At 44.7% G+C, this 26,146-nt stretch overlaps 1 long non-coding RNA gene across 1 annotated transcript in view; it reads right to left on the minus strand.

Moving 5' to 3' along the window:
* LOC144693454 (uncharacterized) overlaps nt 1-25,695 on the minus strand; it is a 73,824-nt gene extending 48,129 nt beyond the window's left edge. The window contains exons 1-2 of the long non-coding RNA XR_013579531.1: nt 25,570-25,695; nt 18,886-18,960 (exon numbers count right to left, since the gene is read on the minus strand). This is a non-coding gene — a long non-coding RNA (uncharacterized LOC144693454). The remainder of the gene's footprint in view (nt 1-18,885; nt 18,961-25,569) is intronic.
* Between the last annotated feature and the right edge of the window lie 451 nt (nt 25,696-26,146).

A 26,146-nucleotide genomic window follows, 5' to 3' on the forward strand; every position in this document is an offset into this window, starting at 1 on the left:
TTTGTTTAAAGAGCATGGTGATCTGTCTTATTTAGTTTTCTGGTGGGTTTTTGGTGATTTGGTCAGATATTTTAGCTAGTTTGGGAAAGTAATGATAATGATTGGTTGTGTTGGTGCATTTTGGTGATTTTGTTGAAATATTTGGCAGTTTACTAAGAAAGAAAGGCTTACACTTGTATACTGCCCTTTCACAGCCCCCGAACATCCCAAAGCACTGTACAGCAATCAAAGTACTTTTGAAATGGAATCGCTGTTGTGAATAGTGACAAGAGATCTGGTACATCCACCAAAGAGTACAGATAAAAGCTTATTTAACATCTCATCTAAAGGATTGCATCTCTGACAGCACTCCCTCAGTTACTGCCCTGGAGTGTCAGCCTAGGTTTTTACACTCAAGTTGTTGGAATAGGATTTGAACCCATAAACATCAGACTCAGAGGCAAATGTGCTATCTACTGAGCTATTGCAATGGAGTTATTAGAACTTCTAGTGAATTTCGTGGTGCATTTTAAAGAGTTTGCTGCTGTCCTTCAGTGAGATGGCTGGAACACTAGGATGAGGTTACTGGTGGATTTTGGTGAGTTTGCTGGACTGTCTTATTGAGGTTGGCTGGAATATTTTGACTAGTTTGTTGGTCCACTTTGATCATTTTTGTTGAAATGTTTCTGTCATATTCTCAAGTTTGCTGGCTTATTCCAAAATAGAACTTGATTCAACAAAGTTGAAATTAGGGAATCTTACTTAGACAATCATAGCCATGGAGAATCAAGCATCCACCGTCATTTACTTCATCACTTGATGAAGGTTAGAAGGAATGAGAAATGCGCTTGATGAAGGTTAGAAGGAATGAGAAATGCGCTTGATGAAGGTTAGAAGGAATGAGAAATGCGCTTGATGAAGGTTAGAAGGAATGAGAAATGACGAATCAGTGAGTAAATTTTCACCTAGCTTCTATCTTCAACATTCTTCTGCCTCTGATGAGGAACAGAATCCCTTTGATCGCCTTTGAACATTAAGCAGTCCTCAGACAAAGTCTTCTTTTGATAGGAAATATGGATAGGCGTGACTGTCTTAACCAGCTGCGCCCCCTAGCCCTCCCCACAGAGGTCCGACTGAAGGTTGTTGGAATCTAGACAGATGTGGCTAACTCGCGACCAACGAACATAGGTGGCGGTTTTACTGTTGTGAGTTGTGGCCTTTAAAAAAAACATCTTTTCATTGCAGCAATGAAACCGATATGTTTCTCTTAAGTAACTGCAAGAGATACGCAGAGCACGGCTGGTGTGCGATTCGTTTTGTACCTTTCCTCTGGGTTTTTTTTTGCAAAACTTTGTAAAGCAACATATGTAGGTCAGCCGAAAGTCAACCCATCTCTTTCAAAGAAACAAAAGAAAAAGATATATATGATCTGTTTCCTGTAAATGTTTGCGGACTTGCATACCTGAGCATTGTTTCAGAAAACCGGAGAAACGCCTTGTTATTCCTTTTTACCAGTTTTAACACTTTGCTATTGCCTGACATCTATCTTTAATTTAATGTTGTGGATGCCAATGGTTTGATTCTGCCCCCTAGTTAAGGCAGAGGTTAACAATACAAATTAAGTTAAAATTTTACGGGGGGGATTCAGCCCAATGGTGGTCAGAATGCAAGAAGCTCTATATAGGAACGCATTGCAAAATTCCTTATTTTATGCAATGAACATCTCATAACTGCATCACTGCGGTATTTAGTGAATGGAGTCTTCAAAATAATCTTAGATAATTTACACACCAGAAACATACCCATAACACTGTGAGACCTTACTTAAGACCTCTATTCACAATGGCCTCACATTTTTGTGTTTGAACTGAACAGCATAATACATTTATGTTATAATGGATGCCCATCCATGCCAAACAGGGAAATTGAAGGCAGATGATTGTTGTCTTTTATTGTGATTTGGAACAGCTCTGGGCAAAGGACCCAAGCAGTACATCATCAAGACTGAGAAGAATGGGGTAGAAAATGAGATAGATCAAGTATCAGTGCCCACCTCACCTATTACTTGGACCATCAATGGGTGCATTCCTGACTCTATAGCCTATTCACATGGCAGCTGATATGCTGTTGAGTTACTGAGCAGGAGTATCGCAAAATCCCATTAAAACTATTTAGCTGCTAGTTTTGGCAAAGAGGGCAATCAATCTTATTGGGGTCAGTGGCTGCCTTTGGACATGAATCAAATTTTATCTTTGTACAAATGCACATGTGAAAGCTTTTATTTCAGATGTTTTTAATTTTGACACCAGTATACCGGACTAAAACTTTACTGGGGGTTAAAACTGGTATCACGTAGCAATAGCTCTGAATGTGATAACAGTTTGTGCAGGTATTTGTGTTTTACGCCTTAGTAATGTGCATCTTATCAACACTGAAATCTGGGATCAAATTCATGTTCAACGTTTGAATGTACAGATAAATGTATTAGGAATAGATTCAGCACATAGTCATGTGGAGGACTGCTAAATCCACATTGGGGGGGTTACTCCTCTGAGCAACTCTGCCTTTTTTTTAAACGTAGATTTTACAGGTGTATACTGGACTGCAAAGCCATGTGTGTTCAGACATTCTCTGCTTTAATTTCCCATGGTGCCAATCATAGTCATGAGTCAATGAAAGAGGGAGAATGAATAGGGAAAGAAGCATGCATCCCTGCCCCCTGTCCATTTGGCAACCTGTCTGTGCATTACTTGTGAACTTTTGGTACATCACTGATTCAAGACTCAAAGCTGTCAGGCCATTTATGGTGCAAATATGATGCATTAAGGTATCAGCTGTGGCTCAATGGGTTGCACCCTTGCCTCTGAATCAGAAGGTTGTGGGTTTAAGGGCCCTTCCAGAGATGAGAGGCAGAATCGTCCATTCCCATTGTCGGTGGGTATCATGGCGTGTGCGAATGGACAATATGGCGAGAAGGCCAAAAATCGGTTTTACGCTGTCGTAAGATCAGTTTGTGATCAACCGCTCCACCCGTAAATGGCGGCCTTCATTACCCGCACATCAGGGGCCTAATTTCAATCCTTTAGCATCTCATTATGAGCCCTACTTACTGGAATCATCCTCCTAACTGGATCATCCGGGCACGCCGACGTGTTTCACAACGGTACATAGGTGACATGCACCTGGTGAGCTGCACTTTGCTTGGGACTTCAAGGTTTGTTTGGTGACCGTGCTCCTGGCAGCACTCGCGATCATCCGCGCCAGGCTTCACAGGCACCACCACATCACTTTTAGGGCCATTCACAAACAGGCCTCTACCTACCAGACCCACCGTAAGGTGGGGTGGCTTTTCAAAGGCTGCAGGGCTAGATCTTGCTTAGAGAAGGGGGAGAAGTGGCCTCAGTCAAGGGAAAAGGCTGCAGGGTGAGGGCTGTACTGGGGAAGGGGGTATCCCAGTGTGTGTGTGGGGGCACATGTTGATCTGTGCAAGTGGCCTCAAGATGGCGAGGGCTGAGGAGGCACTTTCCAGAGGAGATGAGGCCAGATGGAGATGTGAGGGTGTGTATGAGCGATTGAGTGGTGATGTCCCTTGAGTTGGCAGTGAGTGAGATGCCATTGAATGTGTGATGGGCTTGTGAGTGTGTGAGTTTAGGGTGATGAGATGGTTGCCTTCCCCTGGCAGCACAGGTGAAATCATTCATCTATTTTCTGCACTGGGTGGCCAACCTTGTCTGTGCAGTGCCAGCATTGACCACCACTGCTACTGCCTCCGAAGCCAGAGTAGTGAGATTGCTGGACCTCCTGCAGTCAGCGTGGGGGTGGAGGACATCACAGTAGGCCTCCAAAAGGCATTCCAGTGACGGGTCACTGAACTCTTCTTGAGTTTCACTGGAACAGTCCTGGGCTGAAAGCACTGAGGACTGTGTGTGAGGCTACAATTTATATATGGCAGCCGGAGTGAGGGAACAGTAAGGTAACAGCATGGCGGGCGATTCAGCGGCCGCCCACCAGCGAGATGGCATGTTTCCTGTGGCTGCATAATTAATGAGATGGGAAGTGGACGAAGGCGTGAAAACCCGCCATTGCGGCCAGCAGGTGAAACGTCATTTTTCACACCCACTACTGCACTTAGTGCAAACCTGGGACAATTCTGCCCAAAAGCACAAATCTTGCCTGGCGCTCCAGTGCAGTACGGAGAGAATGCTGCACTGTTGGAGGCGTTGACTTTCGGATGAGATGTTAAACCTCTCAGGCAGATGTGAAAGATCCCCTGGCACTATTTGAAGAACAGCTGGGAGCTCGCCTGTTGGCCTGACCAATGTTTATTCCCTCGACCAACGTCACTAAACAGATTATCTAGTTATTGTCATATTGCTGTTTGTAGGACCTTGCTACATGTGCAAATTGTCTGCTGCGTTTGCTACTTTATAACAGTGACTACACTTCAAAAGTATTTCATTGGTTGTGCAGCATTTTGAGACGTCCTCAGATTTTGAAAGGTGCTATATAGCTGCAATTACATCTTTCTTTCTCACGAGAACTGGCGCCATGGGTACACCTTCCCACTTGCTGCAAAGTAAAAAAATGTTGCGAGTCTTTTAAAAGTTCATTTCGCAATGGTTTTTTGGAGGATGTTTGGGCAGACTCCATTCCTGGACAGCCAAAAAACAATCAGCTGCATACCCATCCACCTCCGTGCTTCTGTAAAGGAAAACGTATTATACTTTCATCTAGGAACATAAACTGCTGAGGCACAGCCTTCACATAGCCTTGTTAGGCTTGAGATCATTTAACAGAATCTAAGAACTTTTAGCAGCAAGGCATTATCACTGGTGATCGCATCACTGTACAATTTAAAATACTGGCGAACAAGTTACCTCACCAGGCTGACAAGACCCCTTTCAAAGTGAGTTAAAGAGCAATTTACCTCACACTAAGAGCCTCAACATTAGAAAGGTGAATTCCACATTAGAACGTATATGGTCAAGATCACCTTCTGGTGGAAAATACTACTCATCCTTACATATATTTCAGAGGCATACATATCGTTTAAAATCGAACCTTCGCCGGCCAGGCACCTTTTGACTTTCTCTGCTTTTATCCCTGTTTTAAATTTGTTTCTCAGCCCACCTGGGGTGGTGTTGGTGGGGGAATGAATTCTTCCCGTTGCTAACTTGATAGAAAGAAATGCTAGTGTGAGCACAAATTGGAATTTCCCATTTTAAAATTTATATCGGTTGTTGTTAAGATAATTTTGTTTGACTCTCCACCAATCTACTCTTTGGATAGGAGGGCAGAGGCACCTGTTCTTGGGCAATGCCATTCTTACAATGCTTTCACCCCAGTAGAGCTCTGCTGACAGCAGGAGTGCTGCACCCACAACACTAATGGCATTCGATAATACAAGTGGTGAATCTCTCTATAATTCCATGGTGCCTGAGATCCAGCTTTAAGTAGGCCTCAAAAAAGGAGGCTGGAGACACAGAGGAACATGGGCCTCCTTTAGTTGGCTCTCAAATGGAGATGGACAATAAGTGGAAGATAGTGCTGCTCAAGGGTCCTGAATTGCTTCTCGATTGAAATTTCCCTGGGAGCCCTTGTCACAATAAAGAAGTATCTTCAGTTCCAAGAGGTGTGCAAAAGTGAGCCAGGGAGACAATTTTGACAAATGTAGAAATATCTTCATCTCCATTTGGCTCCAGGCAAGTAACATGCTAGGTTCCTCACTCAGTCAAAGTGTAGGGAGATGGTGGAGTGTCTCAGTACATAAACATCATGGCAATCACTGACTACCTTCTGCTCACATACACAAAGTTTAGAGGCAGTGATATAGCCAACCATATAATGAAAGGACCAGCGTAGTCAGCTGCAGCTGACATTATTCTGCTTCAGAAAGCTCACAGGCCCCAAGCTTGGTAGGTTTTGCTGGTGGGTCTGAGAGTTGATGGGAACTCCCAATTTAAGTTTTGAGTTAAAATGTTGTGTCCAAGAATATCATCATTGGAGCATGACTTTGATCTTTTAATTAGTGTCCTGTGTCGTTGGGTTAGGGACTTGACATGGAGCCAAAAAACAGGTCCAATAAAATGGTGCAGGAGGCAGAGAGGAAACAGTGCAGGAAGAACCTGATTAATCTGACATATGGCTCAATACTTGCACAATGGCACCTGTATGTATGGAAAGGGAATTATTCAACGCTGGGATGGAAATCTTACATATTTTAATAGGATTTCTTGCTGGACCAGTACAACATACCTAAAATAGACAAGGCCCAATTAATCTTGATTATGGTGTGCATGCTTTTTATGCCTGGTTGAGACATGTGCCAGTGTTGAAACGTGAATTGAGTGGAGTTGCTCTGTTTTTCTTACAGCTCTTTCACATATATATGAAGGTGTAGTTTTATTGCATTTGTGGCATGCTTGCATATGTCAGACAACAAATGTGTACAGCAACATTAACTTGTATTCAGATAGCATCCTTAACATAGTAGAACATCCTAAGGTGCTTCACAGAAGGGCTATCAAACAACATTTGCCACCATGCAAGCAGATATAAGGACAAGTGACCAAAAGCTTGGTCAACAAGTTAGGTTTTAAGGAATATCTTAAAGGAGGAGGGAATGTTAGAGAGGCAAAGAGGCTCAGGAAGGGAATTCCCGAGCTTTAGGGCCTTGGCAGCTGAAGGTTTGGCTGCCAATAGTAGAGCAAAGGAAATCAAGAATGCGCAAAAAGCCAGATTTGGAGGGATGCACAGTTCTCAGAGTGTTGGACTAGGCTACAGAGTTAGGGAGGTTGGAGGAATTTGAACATTAAGAATGAGAATTTGAAACTTGAAGCATTGCTGGACTGGGTGCCAATGGAGGCCGGCGGGGTGATAAGAGATAGGTACAGATGAATGTATTGGTAGTAGATTTGACAGACTGTCAATTTATATTGTTAAATCCCTTCTTAGTAGTAAGCTAATACTGCCTGTGTTGTGGGATTCTGTCTACCTACATGTGCAAGTACAGGTGCAGGTGCTGAAAATTGCAAGTTCAAGGCTTATGGTTTTTCCCTGTTTACACCATTGCACCATTTATTTCAGTTCAGAGTTTACATCATTATGCTGTTTAGATCACTGTGCTGTTTATATCACTACAGTGCTTACATCATTGCACTGATTATATCACTGCAATATTTACACCATTACACTGCTTATATCAGTGCACTGTTTACATTGCTGCGCTGTTAATAACACATCACTGTTTACATCACTCATTGATCAACCAGTTCACTGAAGCACTAGTATGCGGGATATTGTTCTATTTCAGTACATGTCTTCACCATTATCAGCATATCACTGAAAAAGCCCAAACCTAGGGAGGAATATAGGAACAGGAGTAGGCCATTTAGCCCGCTGATCTTTATTGGTTATTCAGTGAGATCATGGTGGATCTGCAAGCTAACTCCATTTACCCACTTTTGTTCCATATCCACTAGTGTCTTTTGCTAACAAAAATCTCTCAATCTCAGTTTTAAAATTAACAATTAATCTGGCATGAATTGCCAGTGGTGAAAGAGGATTTTAAGCTTCTACCGCTTTTAGTGTAAAGAAATGTTTCCTAATTTCATTCCTGAATGTTCTGCTCGATTTTTTATGACTATGACCCTTAGTCCGAGGTCCCTGCCTAACAGAAAGATTCTCTCCCAATCCACCCTAACTGTTCCTTTTAGTAGTTTCAAAATGTCAATCAAATCACCCCTTAACATTTTACATTTCAGGGAATACAGCCCTAGTTTATTTAATTGCTCCTCGTGGCTCAACCCTTGGAGTCCGTGGTCTAGATTTACATCACCAAAGTGGACAGCGGGAAAGTGGCCACAAAGGCAGGGTACTCATTGTCAGGGGAGCTGGTGTGGGTAGAGTTGGGCCAGCCAACCTGTGAAAGAGGCTGGAGGTAGCCACAGGGGCTGCTGGCTGTGGAGGCGGGCTGTTTAAATTTCCTGGCTCGGTGCTGTGGGACTTTGGCCCAGTTAAAATAAAAACAGAAAGGCTCTCTAGCCTTCGCCCCGCACACCTTCCCCCCCAACCCCCCACACACTCCCTATGCCTTATCTATGCCATATCATTCCCCCCACCACCCCCATGACCCCTCATGCTCCATGTGCCAAGGTGAGGCCCCCACCCAGCCCTATGGCTTCTCATGCCCCCCATGCCAAAGTAAGGCCCACCCAAACAGCCCCAATAGCCCATCATGCCCACATGCCAAGTTATGCCCTCCATTGACTACAGCCCCTCATGTCCCCATGCCAAGCAATGGCACACCCATGCCTATTCACCCACTATACACTGTACAGAAACAATGAACCATATAGTGACAGTAGTAAAAAAAACTTTTAAAAATAGTCATTCATTGCTAATTTCTGACTTTCAATAAAAGTGTCCATCATCCAGACCCTTTAAAGTTTCAATAGCTGACTTCCAAAACACCTGAGCCCCAGGGAAAACATTGCTTGAATAAGAGTTCTGACTCTCTGATTTCTGCTGTCAATTGCACAATATTTGTTTACATAAGATAAAGTAGTTTCAAGTGCTTGCAGTTTCAGCTATTGAAACTTTAAAGGGTCTGTATTATTGACACTTTTATTGCCCTGTAGTAAAAAGTTTTTTTAAGAAAGTTGAGAATTACCAATAAATGAATGTTTATTAAAGATCTTTTAACACATCCTACCATCACTATAGGGTTTATTGCTTCTATACAGTGGGTAAATGGGCATGGAAGTGCTAAAGCTTGGAATGGGGGGCATGAGAGACCATAGGTGGCTTGGATGGTCTTAACTTGTCATAAGAAAGCACGAGGGGCCATAGGGCTTGTTTGGTGGGCCTTTCCTGGGCATGGGAGCATGAGGAAGACCTTTAGAACTTACCCTTTAAAAGGTATCTTCATGCAAGCTATGGTTGACGGGCTCCTCTGAGGGGCCTTGAACCATGAGTCCTTTAAAAGCTGGTCCATGAAAATTACGGAGGACTAGGACATGCCTATGCCCGAAATGGATCCTGCCAAGTTGTGAGTACTGGGTGCAGGCTATTGACCCAGGCCTGGACCCTTTAAAGGCATTCCTGAAAATCGGACAATGTGGGAATGGGGTTGGGAATCACGGAATCGGGACCCACCTGCCATTTTTAATGGCTCCCGAGTCATTGGGACTCAGTGAAGGTCCAGGCTCATGTATTTTTCCAGTAAATCTCAGCTGCACTTTCTCCAGGGTCAATATATCTTTCCTAAGTTGTGATACCTAGAACTGCTACAGTACTCCATGTTTGGTTTAACCAGAGTTGAAACATGACTTGAACCCCCTTATAGTCTCATCCTCCAGATACAATGGTCGGCATTCCAATTTCTTCCTGATTATTTTCTGTGCCTGTCCATGACACTTTAATGATTTGTACATGTGGACTTTCAGGTCTCTTCAGGACTCCACAGTTTCTAGCTTTTCGTCTTTTGGGCAAATGCGAGATGTGAGACAAAAGCGGTGAATTTATCATTCATCCCTCGATAGCACAACCAATCAGGTTCGCCAATGTTACAGCTGCACCACCATTTACAGTAACCATTCTAGGAGGAATCCATGACAAATTTACAGGAAACTGATTCTGCAAAGCCAGGGGAAAAACTTCTGAGTTGAACTTTAAGTACGCAAATTAGGGGCTTCCTTTATTCTTACTAAGTTGCTCAGTGGACACGATGGTTGCAAGAAAACTTTCAGATCCAACTCTAAATGGTATTATACTTTTTCACTGGATAGCACCTTGAGAGAAATCTCTCTGTTATCTTTAGAAAGAGTTAGCGAAGGTCGGGATTTGATTTCCTTTTCGAAGAGTGCCAGCCATATTTGTGTAGTTTCCGTGCACCTTTTGTTATTTATTTTTTTTAACCATAAGAGGTCCTGTTTCCGCTTCAGCAGCATTGCTTTGTGGTATTTTAATCTGATTTTTCATTTCATGAGAAATTAAAAATCAGGTTAAATAAAGAAAACTCACACTACTTAGCAAAAGGAAAATACCAGCGCTTCAATATAAAGTAGAGAGAGAGGGAGAACAGTTGGACCGTAACTCCAGAGCTGCTTTCCACCTTTAGTTCTCAATTCCTGAGGTTTCTCCATGTTATCTCCATAACACTAGGGAATGCGCTTTCAGTCAGCCCCATGAGTGCCTCAACATTTGTCAGCTTTGCAAATTTGCACCTGTTTTCTGCAACATAACAGCTGTAAAATAAATGATTTTCCAGATTTTACTAATGGAGAATTCTATCATAACTTTTTATAGGATATTTTTTCTCCAAAGTGTTTAGAGACTAAGATTGAGACTGGCCATTCACCTGCTTCCCCCATGCCCACCAAGATGAATCTTTCCCACGTTCCCTTCCCTGCCCTAGCCCCAAACCCGTATTTCTCTTTTTTCTTCCCTCTCCAAGCTGATTCTGTCCATGGGTTCTACCTCCTGCCCCTTCAACTCAGTTCTTCTAAACTTCTGACCATCCAACCTCCCCTCCTGGCCCCAGTGTTAACTTCTCTTTACTTAATCTTTCACAGGATGTGGGTGTCGCTGGCTAGACCAGCATTTATTGCCAATCCCTATTTGCCCTTGAGAAGGGCAAATAGCCCTTCAAGTGCCTCTTGAACCACTGCAGTTCCATGCGGTGTAGGAACACCCACAGTGCCGATAAGGAGGAGTTTTCGGTATTTTGACCCAATGACAGTGAAGGAACGGCGATATAGTTCCAAGTCAGGATGGCGTGTGGCTTGGAGGGGAATTTGCGGGTGGTGGTGTTCCCATGCATCTGCTGCCTTTGTCCTTCGAGGTGTAGAAGTCACGGGTTTGAAAGGTGCTGTTGAAGGAGCCTCGGTGAGTCACTGGATTGCATCTTGTCGATGGTACTCACTGCTGCTACTGTGCATCAGTGCTGAAGGGAGTGAATGTTTAAGGAAGTGGAAGTGGTGACAATCAAACAGGTGGCTTTGTCCTGGGTTGTGTTAAGCTTCTTAAGTTGCTGGAGCTGCACTCATCCTTGCACGTGGAGTGTATATACTTCCATTGTAAATGTTTCCCTCACATCAGGTATTATCCCCTTCCTTTCAAAACTATCTTCATCTCCCACTACCCCCAAAAAAAAATCACCCTCCACCTGTCTGCCTCATCTCTAAATTCTCATTCCTTTCCAAAGTCCTTGAACTTATCGCTGCCTCCCAAATCCATGCCCATATTTCCTGCAAGGCTCCAGGCAATTTTTTGCTGTGCTACACTGAAATGGCTCTAATCAATATCATGAATAATGGGCTACATAACTGTGGTGAATTATCTCTCTTCACCTTTCTCAGCCTCTCCATGACCTTTGACATGGCCCGCTACACTATCCTTCTCAGACTCCTCCATTGTCCATCTGAGTGGGACTGCCTTTGATTGCTTCCATTCTTACCTATCTAACCCTAGGCCAAACATCTTCAATGGGTTCTAACTTGGACCCTCCATTTTCTCATCTGCTTACTGCATCTTGGCAGTATCATACATGGGGTCAACTTCCACCCTTACGCTGAAAACACCAACTGCAACTGTCTGCCACCTCTCTTAATTTTTCCACTGCGTCTGCTTTGTTAAGCTGCTTGCCTGACATCCATTCTTGAGCAAATCACAATTTCCTCCAGGTAGACATGCAACAGACCAAAGACATCATGTTCAATCATCACAACATACTCTGCACCCTCGCTACCAATTCCAATCCCTTTTCCAGCCATTGTCCCAGATTGATCCAGATGGTTTGCAGCCCCTGGACCATATTGGACTCTGAGCTGGGCTTCCAACCCCATTTTCTCTCCATCACAAAGATCATCTACATCCAACTGTGTAGCATCAGGTGCCTCTAATCTTTGTCAAATACACCTCTGTGAAGCACCTTGGAGCATTTCTCTACATTGATGGCATTATATAAATGAAAGTTGCTGATGTTGTTGGCATAAAGAAAAAGCACAGTGATACAATATTCAGTGAGAGGACTTAATGCAGCAGAATGCTGTAGGCCACAGGCTCAGAGCTTTTGAGTCACAGCCCATTGGGATCTAAAAAACTTGAAGACTGTCAGTAAACGAGCTGTGGCAGTCTGATCTGGGACACTGGATAAATCACTTAGGTGAAGCAACCCACCTTCTTAAGAGCAGAGAGTAAATTACTATGAAATGTCCCAATGTCCATCTGTTCTGTAGGCTAATCACCAGATACACCAGATACAAATGGCAGGATAACTTAATTGTTTTTAAAATAATTGTTCACACAATGTGGGCACTGCTGGCAAGGCTGATAATTCCTTGCTCTGACAATCTGGTGGTGGGCTTTCTCCTTGAAGTCCTTGAAGCTACAGTCCTTGTGATAGTTCTCCCATAATTTTAGCTACTAAGGAGGGTACTTGAGCATTTTGACCTAGTGACAATGAAGGAACAGCACCCTCAAGTGAGAATGGGATAAATAAAAGAAAGACTTGCGTTTATATCTCAGGTTGTCCCAGAGTACTTTACAGCCAATTTGAAATGTGTAGCTGTTATAATGTAAAAAACACGGCAACCACACAAGGTCCCACAGAGAGTAATGAGATAATGACCAGATAATCTTTTACTGATGTTGGTCGAAAGATAGATATTGGCCAAGACACTGGGGAGATCCCTGATCTTCTTCAGCATAAAGCTATGGGGTCATTTACAACCTTCTGAGCAGGCACTCGGGGCCTTGTTTTAAAGTCTTAATTGAAAGACAGCATTGTTGACAGCGCAGCACTCTTTCAGTTCTGCACAGGAGCAGCAGCCTAGATTTTGTGCACAAACCTCTGAAAGGGAATTGAACGCACAGCCTTCTGACACTGTGCTGGGGATGCCACCAACTGAGGTGCAGCGGACGCAATGTCCAAGGTGGAGGGAGACTTGAAGGTGATAGTGTCTCCATGAAATTATTGCTTAGACATCCGTGCCTCAAAGGTGGGACTTGAGAGCCAACAATGTGGGAGTCAAAACGTAGGGTTTCTCTGGTGGTTGAGTAAATAAATAAATGAGCAGACAGGGAATGCCTTGGGTAATTACACTGTAGTATGAATCAGCAAAGGAGAGACCAGAGTTCAAAAAAAAAGATTTACTTATTTGAAATAAAATTCAACCGGAATGAAACAGGAATCGTGAGCTTGTATTGAAATACACTGAGTTCTTGTGGAAAGTGATTTTCTTTTCCTGGTTGATAAAATTGTGCAGATGAAATGAAAGCACTGAAAATCAGTTAGAAAAACCATATTAACAGAAATTTAGCTTTATTTAAATATTTCTGCGCTTGATTTCAATTATTTATTTTTGTGCTTTTCTGACTTTGAAGGATCAGATTTTGGTTATTTAGGTGGGTAGCTCGTGTTGGGAATGTTCCTGACTCACCGGACTCACCTTGGTAAAAGTGCCTCTACGTGCACAATTTTTGCTCGGGGGATGGGTTGGGATGGGGGTGTCGGTGGGGATAGAGTTGGGCATGCCGACCCTGGAAGCAGAGTATTGACAGCCACAGGGCAAGCGAGTACCGAGGACTGCTGGTTATAAGGCCTGCTTCAGTTCTCTGGGACTCCATCCCAGTTGTGTTAGAAGATTTTAGGCCCTCTACCCCTCGCCTCTCTCACCCTGTCAACCGCCACTCGCCCCCCTCAATGGCCCCTTATACCTTCCATGCCAACTCATGCCAACTCAATGCTCCCAACCACATCATGACCCCTTATATTCTCCATGCCCGCTCAATGCCAACTCATGCACTTTTCATGCCCATTCACCTAGTGTGCACTATGCACATAACCAATAAACCATATAATATCAATCGCAAGTGTGGAAGTGCTGAGAAAAAGAAAACACCCATTCACAAATCTTCTTGTGTAAAAAAAAAATTGCTATTTTTACAACACAAGAGAGAGTCAATCAGACGGACCATTAAAGGTTCATAACAGAGGCTTCAGGCACTTCACACCTCTTAATCTAGTCCAAATAAACATTGACAAAAGGGACGACACAAAGAACAACTTATTATAACCAATTAAAGATGTCAATCAAGCAAAGTCAATGGGCAGAATCGTTCCAGATTTGCACTAAGTGCAGTAGAAGATGGAACAAAGGACGTTTTACCCACTGGCCGCAATGGCAGCTTTCCTCGCCATGTCGTCCCAATTCTGCCTCATTAATTATGCATTCCAGGGAAACACAGCATTTCGATGGCAGGTGGGGTCTCATTCACCGGCCACGCCATCACCTCACCACTTCCTCACGCCAGGTGCCATATTTAAAGTGCAGCCATGTACACACCTGCCAATGCTTCCAGACCAGGGCTGCTGCATAGAAGACATTGCCCTGAAAAGCAAGAAGATTGCAGCCCTCTGGTTTAGTGACATGTCTCTTCAGCGCTTTTTGGACACTGTAGAAACCCACCCTGATGTCCTCTACCCCTATTCTAGACGAGGACCAGCAAGCAAGGTCACCAATCTAGCATGGGAGGCAGCGGCACCGATGGTCAGTACCAATGCCCTGCAAAAGGGGACAGTCACCCAGTGCCGCAAGAGGATGAATGGTCTCACCCATTCCACCAGGGTAAGACACTACTCTTATCTCTCACAAACCCATTACACATCCATAGGGATCTCACACCTCAAGGGGCAACACCACTAACTCTCACAGACACCCTCACATCTCCATTAGGTTCATATCCTCTTGAGCTCGCACTGTCATCCTGTCCATGGCTCCGCTCACCACACAAACAATCCTCACAGTGCCATGTGTCCTGCTCATGCGCTATCTGTTTTCATGCAGGAGAAGCTGGCTCAAAACAGTAGGGAGAAGTCCCAGACCCGTCACTTGCAGGTTCACCTGGGTAACCCCCTTCCAGACTCCTTCCCCCCACACTCCTCTTACCACTGACTCCTCCCCGCTCTTAGCCATTCCCCCTTCCTGACTCCTTCCTCCAGCCTTACTTCTTCCTCCAGACTTACTCCTTCCCCCTTCCCGACTCTTTCCTCCACCCATAATTTTTCCTCCACCCTTACTCCGGTCTCAGTCCGGACTCCTTCCTGCCCCCAGACTTCTTCCCATATCCGGACTCCTCTCCTTCTCTGGACTCCTTCCTACCCTGGACTCCTTCCCCCCTCCAAACTCCTTCCTCCCTATGGACTCCTTCCCCTCCCTGGACTCCATTCCCCATCCGAACTCCTTCCCCCCTCTGAACTCCTTCCCTCACACGTTTTCCCTCTTACACTTACCTTCCCATTTGCCGTATTCTCCCTTGTTACCCTCTCCTCCCCCTGTACTCCCACCCCCTCCCAATCTCAGCCCCCCGACACCTTCATTCACCCCTCACAACCTCGCCCCCTGACACTTTTGTTTCCTCCCCCCTTCAACCTCACCCCCCAACACCTTTGTTCCCCCAATTCCCAACCTCACCAACCCCTGACGCACCTTCCTCTCCCGGTCAAACCTAGGCCTTCCTCTCCAACCCCCTGGTACATCTACCCTCAAACAAAGCTGAACCTTCCTCTCCACCCTCTCAACAATCATCCATTGCAGACCATGGCCAAGGCACTGAACAGATTCTAAACAGTGACTTTCCACCTTCCATGAGCTACTTTGCAGCAGAGCCATGTCCATCAGAATCCACCCAGCATGTGATGGACATTCCTCCAGGGTCCTTTGCTGTCGGTCTCAGCATCTTTTGCTCCTTGAATGCCTGCGATGTGAGCAAGGCCCAGACAGCAAGCTCCAACTTCTGCACGTCACATTTGTCAAGACATGTTCTGCACCAGTGTGTTTTCCAGTTGACATGGGCAGTAAATTTGATGTGGGAGGATGATTCTAGCGAGCTGGGCTTATAATGATGTGCAGATGTTTTACAACAAAGTTCCCGAAGTCCGACGGCAGAAAACGCAGCCCACCATTGGCGGGCAGAGCGGACGATTGCAAACTTGGTTTCACAACCTCATGAAACCAATTTTTGGCCTTCTTGCCATATTTTCCACTCACACCGCCAAACACACCCACCACCAACGGGCACAGAAAATTCCGCCCAATGATTCACTTCGGCTGTCAAAACAGACCCCCTTTTATTGGTGTACGCTCACAGCCAAGCATGCATAATGAGACTTTCTGACTCTCTACCAGCTTCAGGTGAGGTCCCACAAAGACTGAGTGCATGACAATTCTGGGATTTATCCTGATCAGTTAGGATTCTTAGAGGAAAGTAGCAGTTGTAATCCTGGTAAAACGCTTTTGCAACCCAAGGATTCCATATGATCCTCAGCTGAGCTTCCAGCCTCTTATCCTCCCCATCACTAAGATTACCTCCTTACACCAATGTAACATCACATGCTTCTAATTTTTGTCAAACCCGCATTTGTAAAGTGCCTTGGGCCATTTTTATTCAAATTTTGACTTTGGGTAATAATGTGAAATGGAGGGTATTGATTCAGCTACTCAATCTGAGAGGAATGTGTAGCGGGAGGCTGAATTGATATCTTCAGTTTCATGCTATCATCCAAAGTCCAAATCATCCTTCTTGTTTCTTTTATTGCATGTTTGCTGCATTTTGCTGTATGCGTTCATAGATTCTGCTGGGTAGTCAGTCATTTTAGGAATATTTTTCATTCTGCCAATGCTGTCCCAATTATTTTCTTGGTTGTTGCTGTCATTTAAATTGTAACATATAAAGCGTGAGGATGAGCCTTTAGACCATAATATAAAAGCAAAATACTGCGGATGCTGGAAATCTGAAACAAAAACAGAAAATGCTGGAAAAACTTAGCAGATCTAACAGCATTTGTGGAGAGAGAAACCGAGTTGCCATTTTGAGTCCGTATGACTCTTCTTCAGAGCTACAGAGAAGTAGAAATGTGATAGAAATTTATACTGTTCAAGAGGGGTGGAGCAGGTGAAGTTGGATGGAAGGCCAGCAATAGGTGGGGGCAAAGGAGAGATCGATAAAGGTGTCATGAACGAAAGGACGAAGGGAGTGTTAATGGTAGGGGTAAATGCTAAAAAAAGTGCTGATAGTGGCATTAAGGTAAGAAAGCAGAATGTGATAATAGCAGGACTAGGGTAAGCACTCTGGAAAGAACAACATGAACAAGTGACAGATGGCCCTTGTAAAGCTGGGGCGGGGGAGGAGACAGTTGGGGGGGGGGGAAACGGATCGAAAATTGGGATAAAAAGAGGAGGATAAAAAAGGGGATAAAACAATGAATAAATGAATGTAAATATAAATGAATAAAAATAAAAATAAGTGGATAAAACTAAAAATGAATTTTGACAAAAGAGATAAAAAGGGGTGTAGATAGAGGAGAGGGTTCATGATCTGAAGCTGTTGAACTCAATGTTATGTCCAGAAGGCTGTCAAGTGCCTAATCGGAAGATGAGGTGCTGTTCCTCCAGTTTGCGTTGGGCTTCACTGAATCATTGCAGCAGGCCAAGGGCCAACATGTAGGCATGAGAGCAGGGTGGTGTGTTGAAATGGCAAGCGACAGGAAAGTCTGGGTCATGCTTGCGGACAGACCGAAGGTGTTCCACAAAGTGGTCACCCAGTCTGCGTTTGGTCTCTCCAATGTAGAGTAGGCCACATTGGGAGCAGTGAATGCAGTAGACCAAATTGAAGGAGGTGCACTTGAAGCGCTGCTTCACCTTAAAGGAGTGCTTGCATCCTTTGAGGAGGGAGGAGGTAAGGGGGCAGATATTGCACCTTCTGCAATTGCATGGGAAGGTGCCATAGAAAGGGGGTGAGGTGTTGGGGGTGATGGAGCAGTGGACCAGGGTGTCCTGGAGGGAATGGTCCCTACACAATGCCGACAGGGGATGGTGAAGGGAAGATGTGTTTGGTGGTGGCATCATGCTGGAGTTGGCGGAAATGGTGGAGGATGATCCTTTGAATGCGGAGGCTGGTGAAGTGAAAAGTGAGGACAGGGGAGACCCTATCATGGTTCTGGGAGGGAGAGGAAGGTATGAGGGCAGAGGCTCGGGAGATGGGTCGGACATGGTTGAGGGCCCTGTCAACCACCTTGGTTGGGAAACCTCGGTTAAGGAAGAAGGAAGACATGTCAGAAGCACTGCTTTGGAAAGTGGCATCATCAGAACAGATGCGACGGAGGCGAAGGAACTGAGAGAATGGGATGGAGTCCTTACAGGAAGCGGGGTGTGAGGAGCTGTAGTTGAGGTAGCTGTGGGAGTCGGTGGGCTTGTAATGAATATTGGTGGACAGTCTATCACCAGAAATGGAGACAGGGAGGTCAAGGAAGGGGAGGGAAGCGTCAGAGATAGACCATGTGAAGGTGATAGAGGGGTGGAAATTGGAAGCAAAATTGATAAATTTTTCCTTTAGTCCATGTCCATTAATGCTGCATCACCTATGATTAAGACCACTCGACACTGACTCGATAGACAAGATTTGTCTTTACTATCGAAACAACAACTTGTATTTGCATAGCATCTTTAATGTTGTAGATCATCCCATGCACTTCACAATATTTAGCACTGGTCCACATAAGGAGACATTAGGACAGATGACCAAAAGCTTGGCCAAAGAGGTAGGTTTTAAGGAGTGTCTTAAAGGAGAAGAGAACGAGAGGTGGAGAGGTGTAAGGAGGGAATATTAGAACATAGGGCCTGGGCAGCCCGAGGCATAGCCACCAATGGGGAGTGAGTAAATTAAAATCAGGGGTTTGTTAGAGGCAAGAAATGAAAGAGTCAAGAGATCAGGATTGAATGAAATTACAAAGATAGTGATGGGTTTCACAAACATGTCTGCAAAAGAACTGTAGCCTCTGCTAAAGAATAACCTGCAGACAACATCTGGAACATGGTGGGCTCTTCCCGCAAGTTGGAGGCTTACCACAGCTTAAGGTTTTCCGGCCATCTTCACACCAAAGAGGGCAGCTTTTACCGCACACAGTCCTGCAATGCGTACCTGTGACAAACAATTGACAACTTTAAATTTAAATGGTGGCAACAGCTGTGTTCGGCCATACAGGGCGCACGTTTGCTGGTGGAAGAGTTCCTTTGAATAGGGGGTATTGGGTATTACAGATTACACCATTTGGGCATCATTCCATATTGAGCCTATATGAACAGAAAGTGTTTGTGTTCCATTACTTTTCAAGTAACGCTTGGCCACAGAAAAATTGATATACATTTAAATGGCCACTATCCGTGATGCACTCATTACGTGGCATCATTTGAAGGAGGAGAAACACTGAACGAATGGCTTTTAAAAGGCCTCTGTGGTTGCAGACATCACTGTGAAACCTCCTAAATACAGAAGACCACCTTAGGCTGGATACCTCATGGCCTCTTTGCTGTTCCTTAGTTGCTGCATCCAGTTGTAAAAGTGTGACATGCGGGTTTGGCACAATGAAAGAGTGTGGGGAAAGGGGGAAAGGTGGTGTTTGAAGTATCCTAAATGGTGGGAGTTCCTAAGTTAGGATTGTGCCATGTTTAACGAGCCTCATAAAGAACCTGAGGAGTACAATATTTTTACCTTCCAACTAGAGGCCATAAATATAAGATGGTCCCTGACGAAAACAGAAGGGCATTCAGGAAAAACTTCTTTATCCAGAAATTGTTAGGTTGTGAAACTCACTACTACAGGGAATAGCCAAGATGAATAGCACAGATGCATTCAAGGGGACGCTAAATATGCACATGAGGGGAAAGAAATAAAAGGCTATCTTTTTAGGGTTAGATAAAGAGAGGTGGGAGGAGGCTCATGTGTAGCTTATCACCAACCTGTATCTGGTGGGCTGGATATCCTGTTTCTGTTTTGTAAATACTTTGGATTACCTTTTATTTGGAGCCATGTATAAGGTAAGTCAGCAATTGCACTAAGTCTGCTGGTGATCTATCCCCATGGAGCATGTACCTGGGTTTTTACCGGAACAGATCTTAGCTCTAAAACCTCCGTTGGTGTACCTAACCCTAACCTTAACCCTAACCTCTAGCCTTCCACATCAAAAGTAGTGCTGCTTCCCGCATGGGTTCACTGCACCATTATAAATATGTGGTCAACTTTCTTGTCATCACCAGAACTTTTCCTTTAATGGCGAGTCCCAACCTGCCATATTCTCTGCTCCCCAGTAAAGCTTGCGACAGGGCAAGTCATCTGTGAGAGCTTTTCACATGTCAGTTAGCTACTCAAATCAAAGGCAGAGGAGGGTGAGTAAACCTGACCCTACCTCAACTAGAGCTTTGCCATTACCTGAAAACCAAAGTGTAAATGTCCTTTTAATGGAGTTTTTTTTCAATATAGGCAAGCACAGACTTAATAAATGTAAAAATGCTTCTTCCAAATGTCAAGTTCCAGTATGTTATGAACTTTTAGTCAATACTTTAAATTTTGAACACAGCAGTCTATTAAAATGGCCTCTCTAAATCATATGGCCTTTGGCATTCTGAGCTCCAGACAGTCCTTTGTTTCAAGCAAATACCTAGGCTGAATTTTGCCGTCGACGAGCAGGGGGCGGGGCCCGCTTGCCGATGCATAAAATGACGCAGGATGATGTTGGGGGGGAACCCTCGACGCCATCCCACCACATTTAAATTTTCAGGAAGCCGGGGACATAGCCAAATCAGCTGTGTGCCCGCCGACCTGTCAATGGCCAATTGAGGCCATTGACAGGATCATTGAAACAATTAAAGGACCTATACGTCCAACCTTAAGGTTGGCGAGCAGGCCAGGAGCCCCGGCGGCAAATAGAAATAACATGAAACCTCATCCCGTAGGGATTTAAAAAGTTTAATAAAGTTTTAGTGTAATTTATGAACATGTCCCATCTCATGTGACATTGTTAAGGATTTTTCTTTCTATTTCTAACATTTTTAAAAGTGTCAGTGATCTCCCTGAGGCTGCACTTAGCCTCAGGGAGATGTGCGCTCTTTTGTGCGCATGCGCGAAAGAGCGCACTCTCGCTTTTTGGGAATCCCCCCCTACCCGCACAGGAAGTGCATAGTGCTTACCAGCAGATGTCACGCTGGGCGGGCCTTAATTGGCCCGCCCACGTAAAATGGCAGTGGGGCCTGCTTCTCCGGCGGGGATTGGCTCCCCGCCCGCCGGAGATTGGGTCGGGCCCGCCCGCCCGGCAGGCAGAAAATTCTGCCCCCTAATTTAATATGGATATTCACAGCCATCCAGGAAATTCACACATCCTTTTGTTTAAGAATGGACAGTCAACAAAAGAACAATGGCATTCCAGCCTTTCTATTTTACCCTGGACAAAAGAAACATCGAGACTCAATATGCATTAGATGAATGTGTAAACAAAGCACCACCCCCTTTTGGAAAAAAGACTTTGAACTTGCACAAGTCAGGTGGTAAGGGGGCCATTTTGCGGTCTCCTTTTAAAAATAACAGCAAGAAGCTGTTCTACAGACAGAGTTCCATCAGAAGGCATCGAACCAGCTGTAAATCAACTAAGCATCCAAGCTAATAAACAGCAATACCTTGAAAATGGAAAAAAGGCTCTCCCCAACCTGTTACAACTTCAAGTTCACCTGAGAACCAACCTTTTGGACATTTGACTGTAAGCAGCCTCACAGTTTACTGAGAAACTGCTGCTTTACAAGAATTTCACTCCAACTAAAGCATCAACTCATCTAAGAAGCTACAGGCCTGCCACAAAAGAAACTGAAACACTCCTAAATTGTAATTGATTATTTTTTTCCCCCTGCAACTGTATTTAATCTTTGTGTGTGATAGCGTGTGTGAGCTGAATGAGTGAGATGTCGCATTGTTAAACTTCTGGGACAAATGTGTGATAATAAATAACCTTATTTGTTTTAAAACTCATTTAAAAAGCCTTACATCTAGGTTTGAACTCTGAATCCAGAATCCCAATGGTGACCCTCACTGGACTTTACTCCATAATCCTCAGGACAGTGCCCATGACTGACAAGGAGTTTGTATCAAATTCCAAATTAGCTGCTGGGTTAATTAAATTGGGACAATCAATCTAAGGGTAAGAAAACACACACCCTTTACAAAAGAACAGGCTGATCTCAGGCAGAATTATAACACAAAAATTCTGTCTGTGGCACAAATTACTTACAGATACAGACAGCCTCTACCCAGAGTAAACACCATCGAATGTGATCTCTTCGAGTTCATTGGCTGTCTGTTTTTTAAGTGATTTCTTGACAAGCATTTTTTTTAATAAATATTTATCCCTAACAACGGCAAGTGAGCCTTCTGATGGGCTGATTTGGAATTTGATTAACAATAGTGTAATGGATGAGCAGAATCACTGCACAGCTGTAATATGAAGGAAGAACTCAGATGATAATGGTGACTGCAGCAGTGGCCTAGTCGAAGTCTGAGATTGTGTTATTGATTTTGCCTCCCTCCTACCTACTTCTATATTTACATTACATGTAATTCTGATGTATATACGTAGAATCTGCAAACCGCTTGTCAGTCATGGGCCCTGCCCTGAGAATTATGGGGGAGAATTTTCTCCCTGTTGGGCGGGCTGGTCGGGAGCAGGTGCAGGTGGGGGTGGAGCCGATCGCCGCCCGTGATTGGTGGCGCGCCGCCATTTTACGTGGATGGGCCAATTAAGGCCCGCCCAGCATGACGCGCACCTGGAAGCGCGCGGCGCTACCTGTGTGGGCAGGGGTGAGGAGGGAGAGTCGGGGCCTGCGCTCTTTCGCATACGAGCGCGAAACAATGCAGAAATCTCCCTGAGGCATGAAGCAGCCTCAGGGAGATAAATTTGATGATGAGAAATTGAAAAAAAAGAAAAAAAAAATTATTCAGACATCTCCCCTCATGTGACAGTGTCGCATGAGCTGGGACATGTCTATGAATTTTAATAAAATTTTTATTAAAGTTATAAACCCTTTATGAAACCTCAACTCACCCATGGACGAGGTTCAATGAAAAATGCAAAGGTCGCCTGGGCTCTTCACTTGCCCGCCAACCTTAAACTTGGATGGGCAACTCTGACAGCTACTTTAATTAGGTAATTAATGGCCTTAACAGGCCTTTGACAGTTCGGCCGGCGCGTAGCCGACTCCAGTGCACGCCCTCCAAACTGAAGATCGGAATGACGCGCGGTGACATCAGGACGCACGCCCGACGTCACCTCGTGTCATTTTATGCGTTGGCACACGGGGCCCACCCCCGCACGCCAAACAGAAGATTCTAGCCATGGTGTAAAATCCAGTAAGGGCCACCACTGGCATTCTGGATTCAGAGTTCAAACCTAGATTTAAGGCTCCAATGTTAGCGCGCATTGCATTTTGGATAGGAAAAGAGTGCAGACCTGGGGGGAAAATGCCACAGCTTTCCAACTCGGCATGGACTTATTTCCATTTCTCTGCATTGTCTTATAGGAACTTAAATGGGAAGAAAGTCAAAGTCCAGCTAACTCAATCATCCCAGTAGTCGCATGATACAGTGATAATGGAGTTCCTGACTAACTTAGCATTACAATCTCTGTCAATTGTTACATAACAGACCCAGAAGTAATTTTAGAAAACCTCAGTGGTGAAGTCTTTGAGAGCCCTAACCTTGAAGTTCATCACCTCCCTTCCAGGCACCTACCGTATGTCATCTCACAATTGCCTGTCTACTGTATTCCAAAATTTTATTCTCTGAAAGAAATCTATGTAATTTGTATTTCACTGAATCAATAACAACTGCTTCTAATGTCTCCCTTGGCAGTCTTGTTCTGTCGGTTGACTCACTGAAATTTGGGGGAATTTTAGCTGCCCTGGATGGGAGGGGGAGGGATGGAGAAAGGAGGTTAACATTTCAAAACTCTGAAACCTGACCTTAGCTGGTCTCCAACACACCCACCTCTGGTTTGAACAAAAGTGTGTTTGTGAGGTTGGGTGACGGCAGACAAATATGCTGCTCTTGAGAGGTAATTGAGTCATTTAAATATTTTAACGAGGACGCCTGCAGCAATTTTTACCAGCATTTTTGACTTCGCAGTTCTGGGCTGGATTTCCCAACATTCGGGAACTCTGGCAGCCGAAAGGAGGTGGGATGGGTGGATCCAACTGGGAAGTGCTTTTCCAGCACTGCTTGTGGGCTAGAAGGAGCAAGTTAACCTGCTTCCCTCCCTGCCATTGACCACCGCCCCCCCATGAACTGAACCCCCTCCTTGCCGCCCCCCCCCATTCTGAAACTGTTCCCACTCACGATCTCTCCTTTCCCCCACACCTCTGCCCCCCCACTCCATCCTTGCTTCCCACTCTCTGAACGTGGCTTTGTGCTACTGCTGTTCTCACCTGCCAGCCAGCCTAACCTACTTACTCTGGTCGTCTGTCAGCTGGGTAATAGTGACAAAAAAACTAAAAGGTGCACTGCTATTGAATTCAGCAAGACCTCTGCATTATCTGGATTTCCAAGGTTTCTGTCCACTAAAACCACCACTTGTCCCCTCCACCACTTTCCTCTAATATCAGATTAGATGCAAATTCAACCTTCACCTTCAGGCACTGCCATATCCTCTGGTTCTGGACAAGGAGAAATAGTTTGTCATGATCTACATTATCCAGTCCATTTATAATCCTATTATACGCCACGATTACAGCACCTCTTATCCTTCCCATATCCAGTAAGAACATTGCCAAGTCTGCCTGAAGCTGGCAGACAGGGAATGGCAGAACTATCGAGTGGGTATGGATAATCAGACAGGAGGCCTGACATTGCCAGGGACCCAAAGGAAACAGTCCTTGGCAAGTGCGGAGTGCTCGGGATCCAGACAGATTGCTTCCAGGAAAGGAGGAAAGGAAAGTCTGGGGGAAGAGGCCCAAAGTTTCTTTGTTGAGACAGGAGGTGTGCTCTTGCTTAAACGACTTTATGAAAGCATTTGTTAAAGACACTCACAAGGCTCCTTCAGGCCCAATGTTAATTGCATGTCCAACACTGCGATTCTTCTGATCCTAGGAGTTAAAATTGTGTGGGTGTCCCTGTGCTGTCACTAAGATGTAACTTCACTATTTAAATTAGGCCTCTGTCTTCTGCCCATGGGTGCCTTTCACATCCCTGATTTCAGGGTTGTTAAACCATTAATTCTGTGGCTCTGGGAGTCACTGATGAAGCATTTACTGCCCATCCCTATTTGCCTTGAGAGGATGATGGTGGGCCTGCTTTCTTGAAACACTAGGAGTTGTTTTATGCATCTAAGTGATTTGCTAGACCACTTCAGAGGGCCCCTGCTTACCTCTCCTAATCTCTAATTACGCTGCAATCAATCATGACCTACTATCAGAGTAGGGCCTGAAATAGGCTTTTGATCATGGATTTTCATAGACAATAAGAATAATGCTTGTTTCAGGTGGGCACCCGAGCAGGGAAGCGCTTAATGAGCACGAGCACGCTGCATATAATGTTGGTCCCTTCATGTTTTGTACCTGAAAAACAGGCTGCACCATCCAGTTTTTAGGCCTAGCTTTTTTACTTAACACCACCCTCTGCAACAGATCTGAGGCAGTAACCCAGTAAAATGGAATATTGAACCCTCAATCCACTTTGCCACAAAATCACGGTATAGAGCTCCAGCAAAGCACTCACCAACCATCCTTGAATGCAGATTCTCCCTCATCCTTTTGTTTATACTCACAGCCATAGCTTTTCAGGTCAAGGCGGAAACATTAGTGAAAGGGTTAAAGGAACTGAGTTCCTCACTGTCTGTTAGACCATGCACCTGCTGCAAAAGAAAAGGAGCTGAGATAAGAATCTTTATCCTCTGCTCACCCCACATTCATACTTTTAACAAGCATTTGCAAATTGTGCAGAAAATGTAGTGACTGGCTGCCAACTGGGGTGTGCAAACCTTCTCGATTTAGCTGAAGTACAATTTGCAGGTATTCCAGTCCAACTAAGAACAAGTAAGATGGGAGAACGTTCCTCATAAGATAAACTTGCCCGTGTCGACCAATTCCTTTTCCTTCATATTAAATGTAGGCTGGTTTTACTTACTTAATTCTTTGTGAAATGCAAGCACTGATGAAATTCAATGGGGGTGTCGGGAGGGGGTTGGGGAGCAGGTAAGGGTAGTGTGAGAGCATACACTGTGGATCCAAGAAAGACAAATCTAAACATTTTCTCACTGGTGAAAGCCCAGGAGCTGTGGAGGAGCAAAGCCATG

Source organism: Cetorhinus maximus, chromosome 18 (assembly GCF_964194155.1).
Source record: "Cetorhinus maximus chromosome 18, sCetMax3.hap1.1, whole genome shotgun sequence".
Lineage (NCBI taxonomy): Eukaryota > Metazoa > Chordata > Chondrichthyes > Lamniformes > Cetorhinidae > Cetorhinus > Cetorhinus maximus.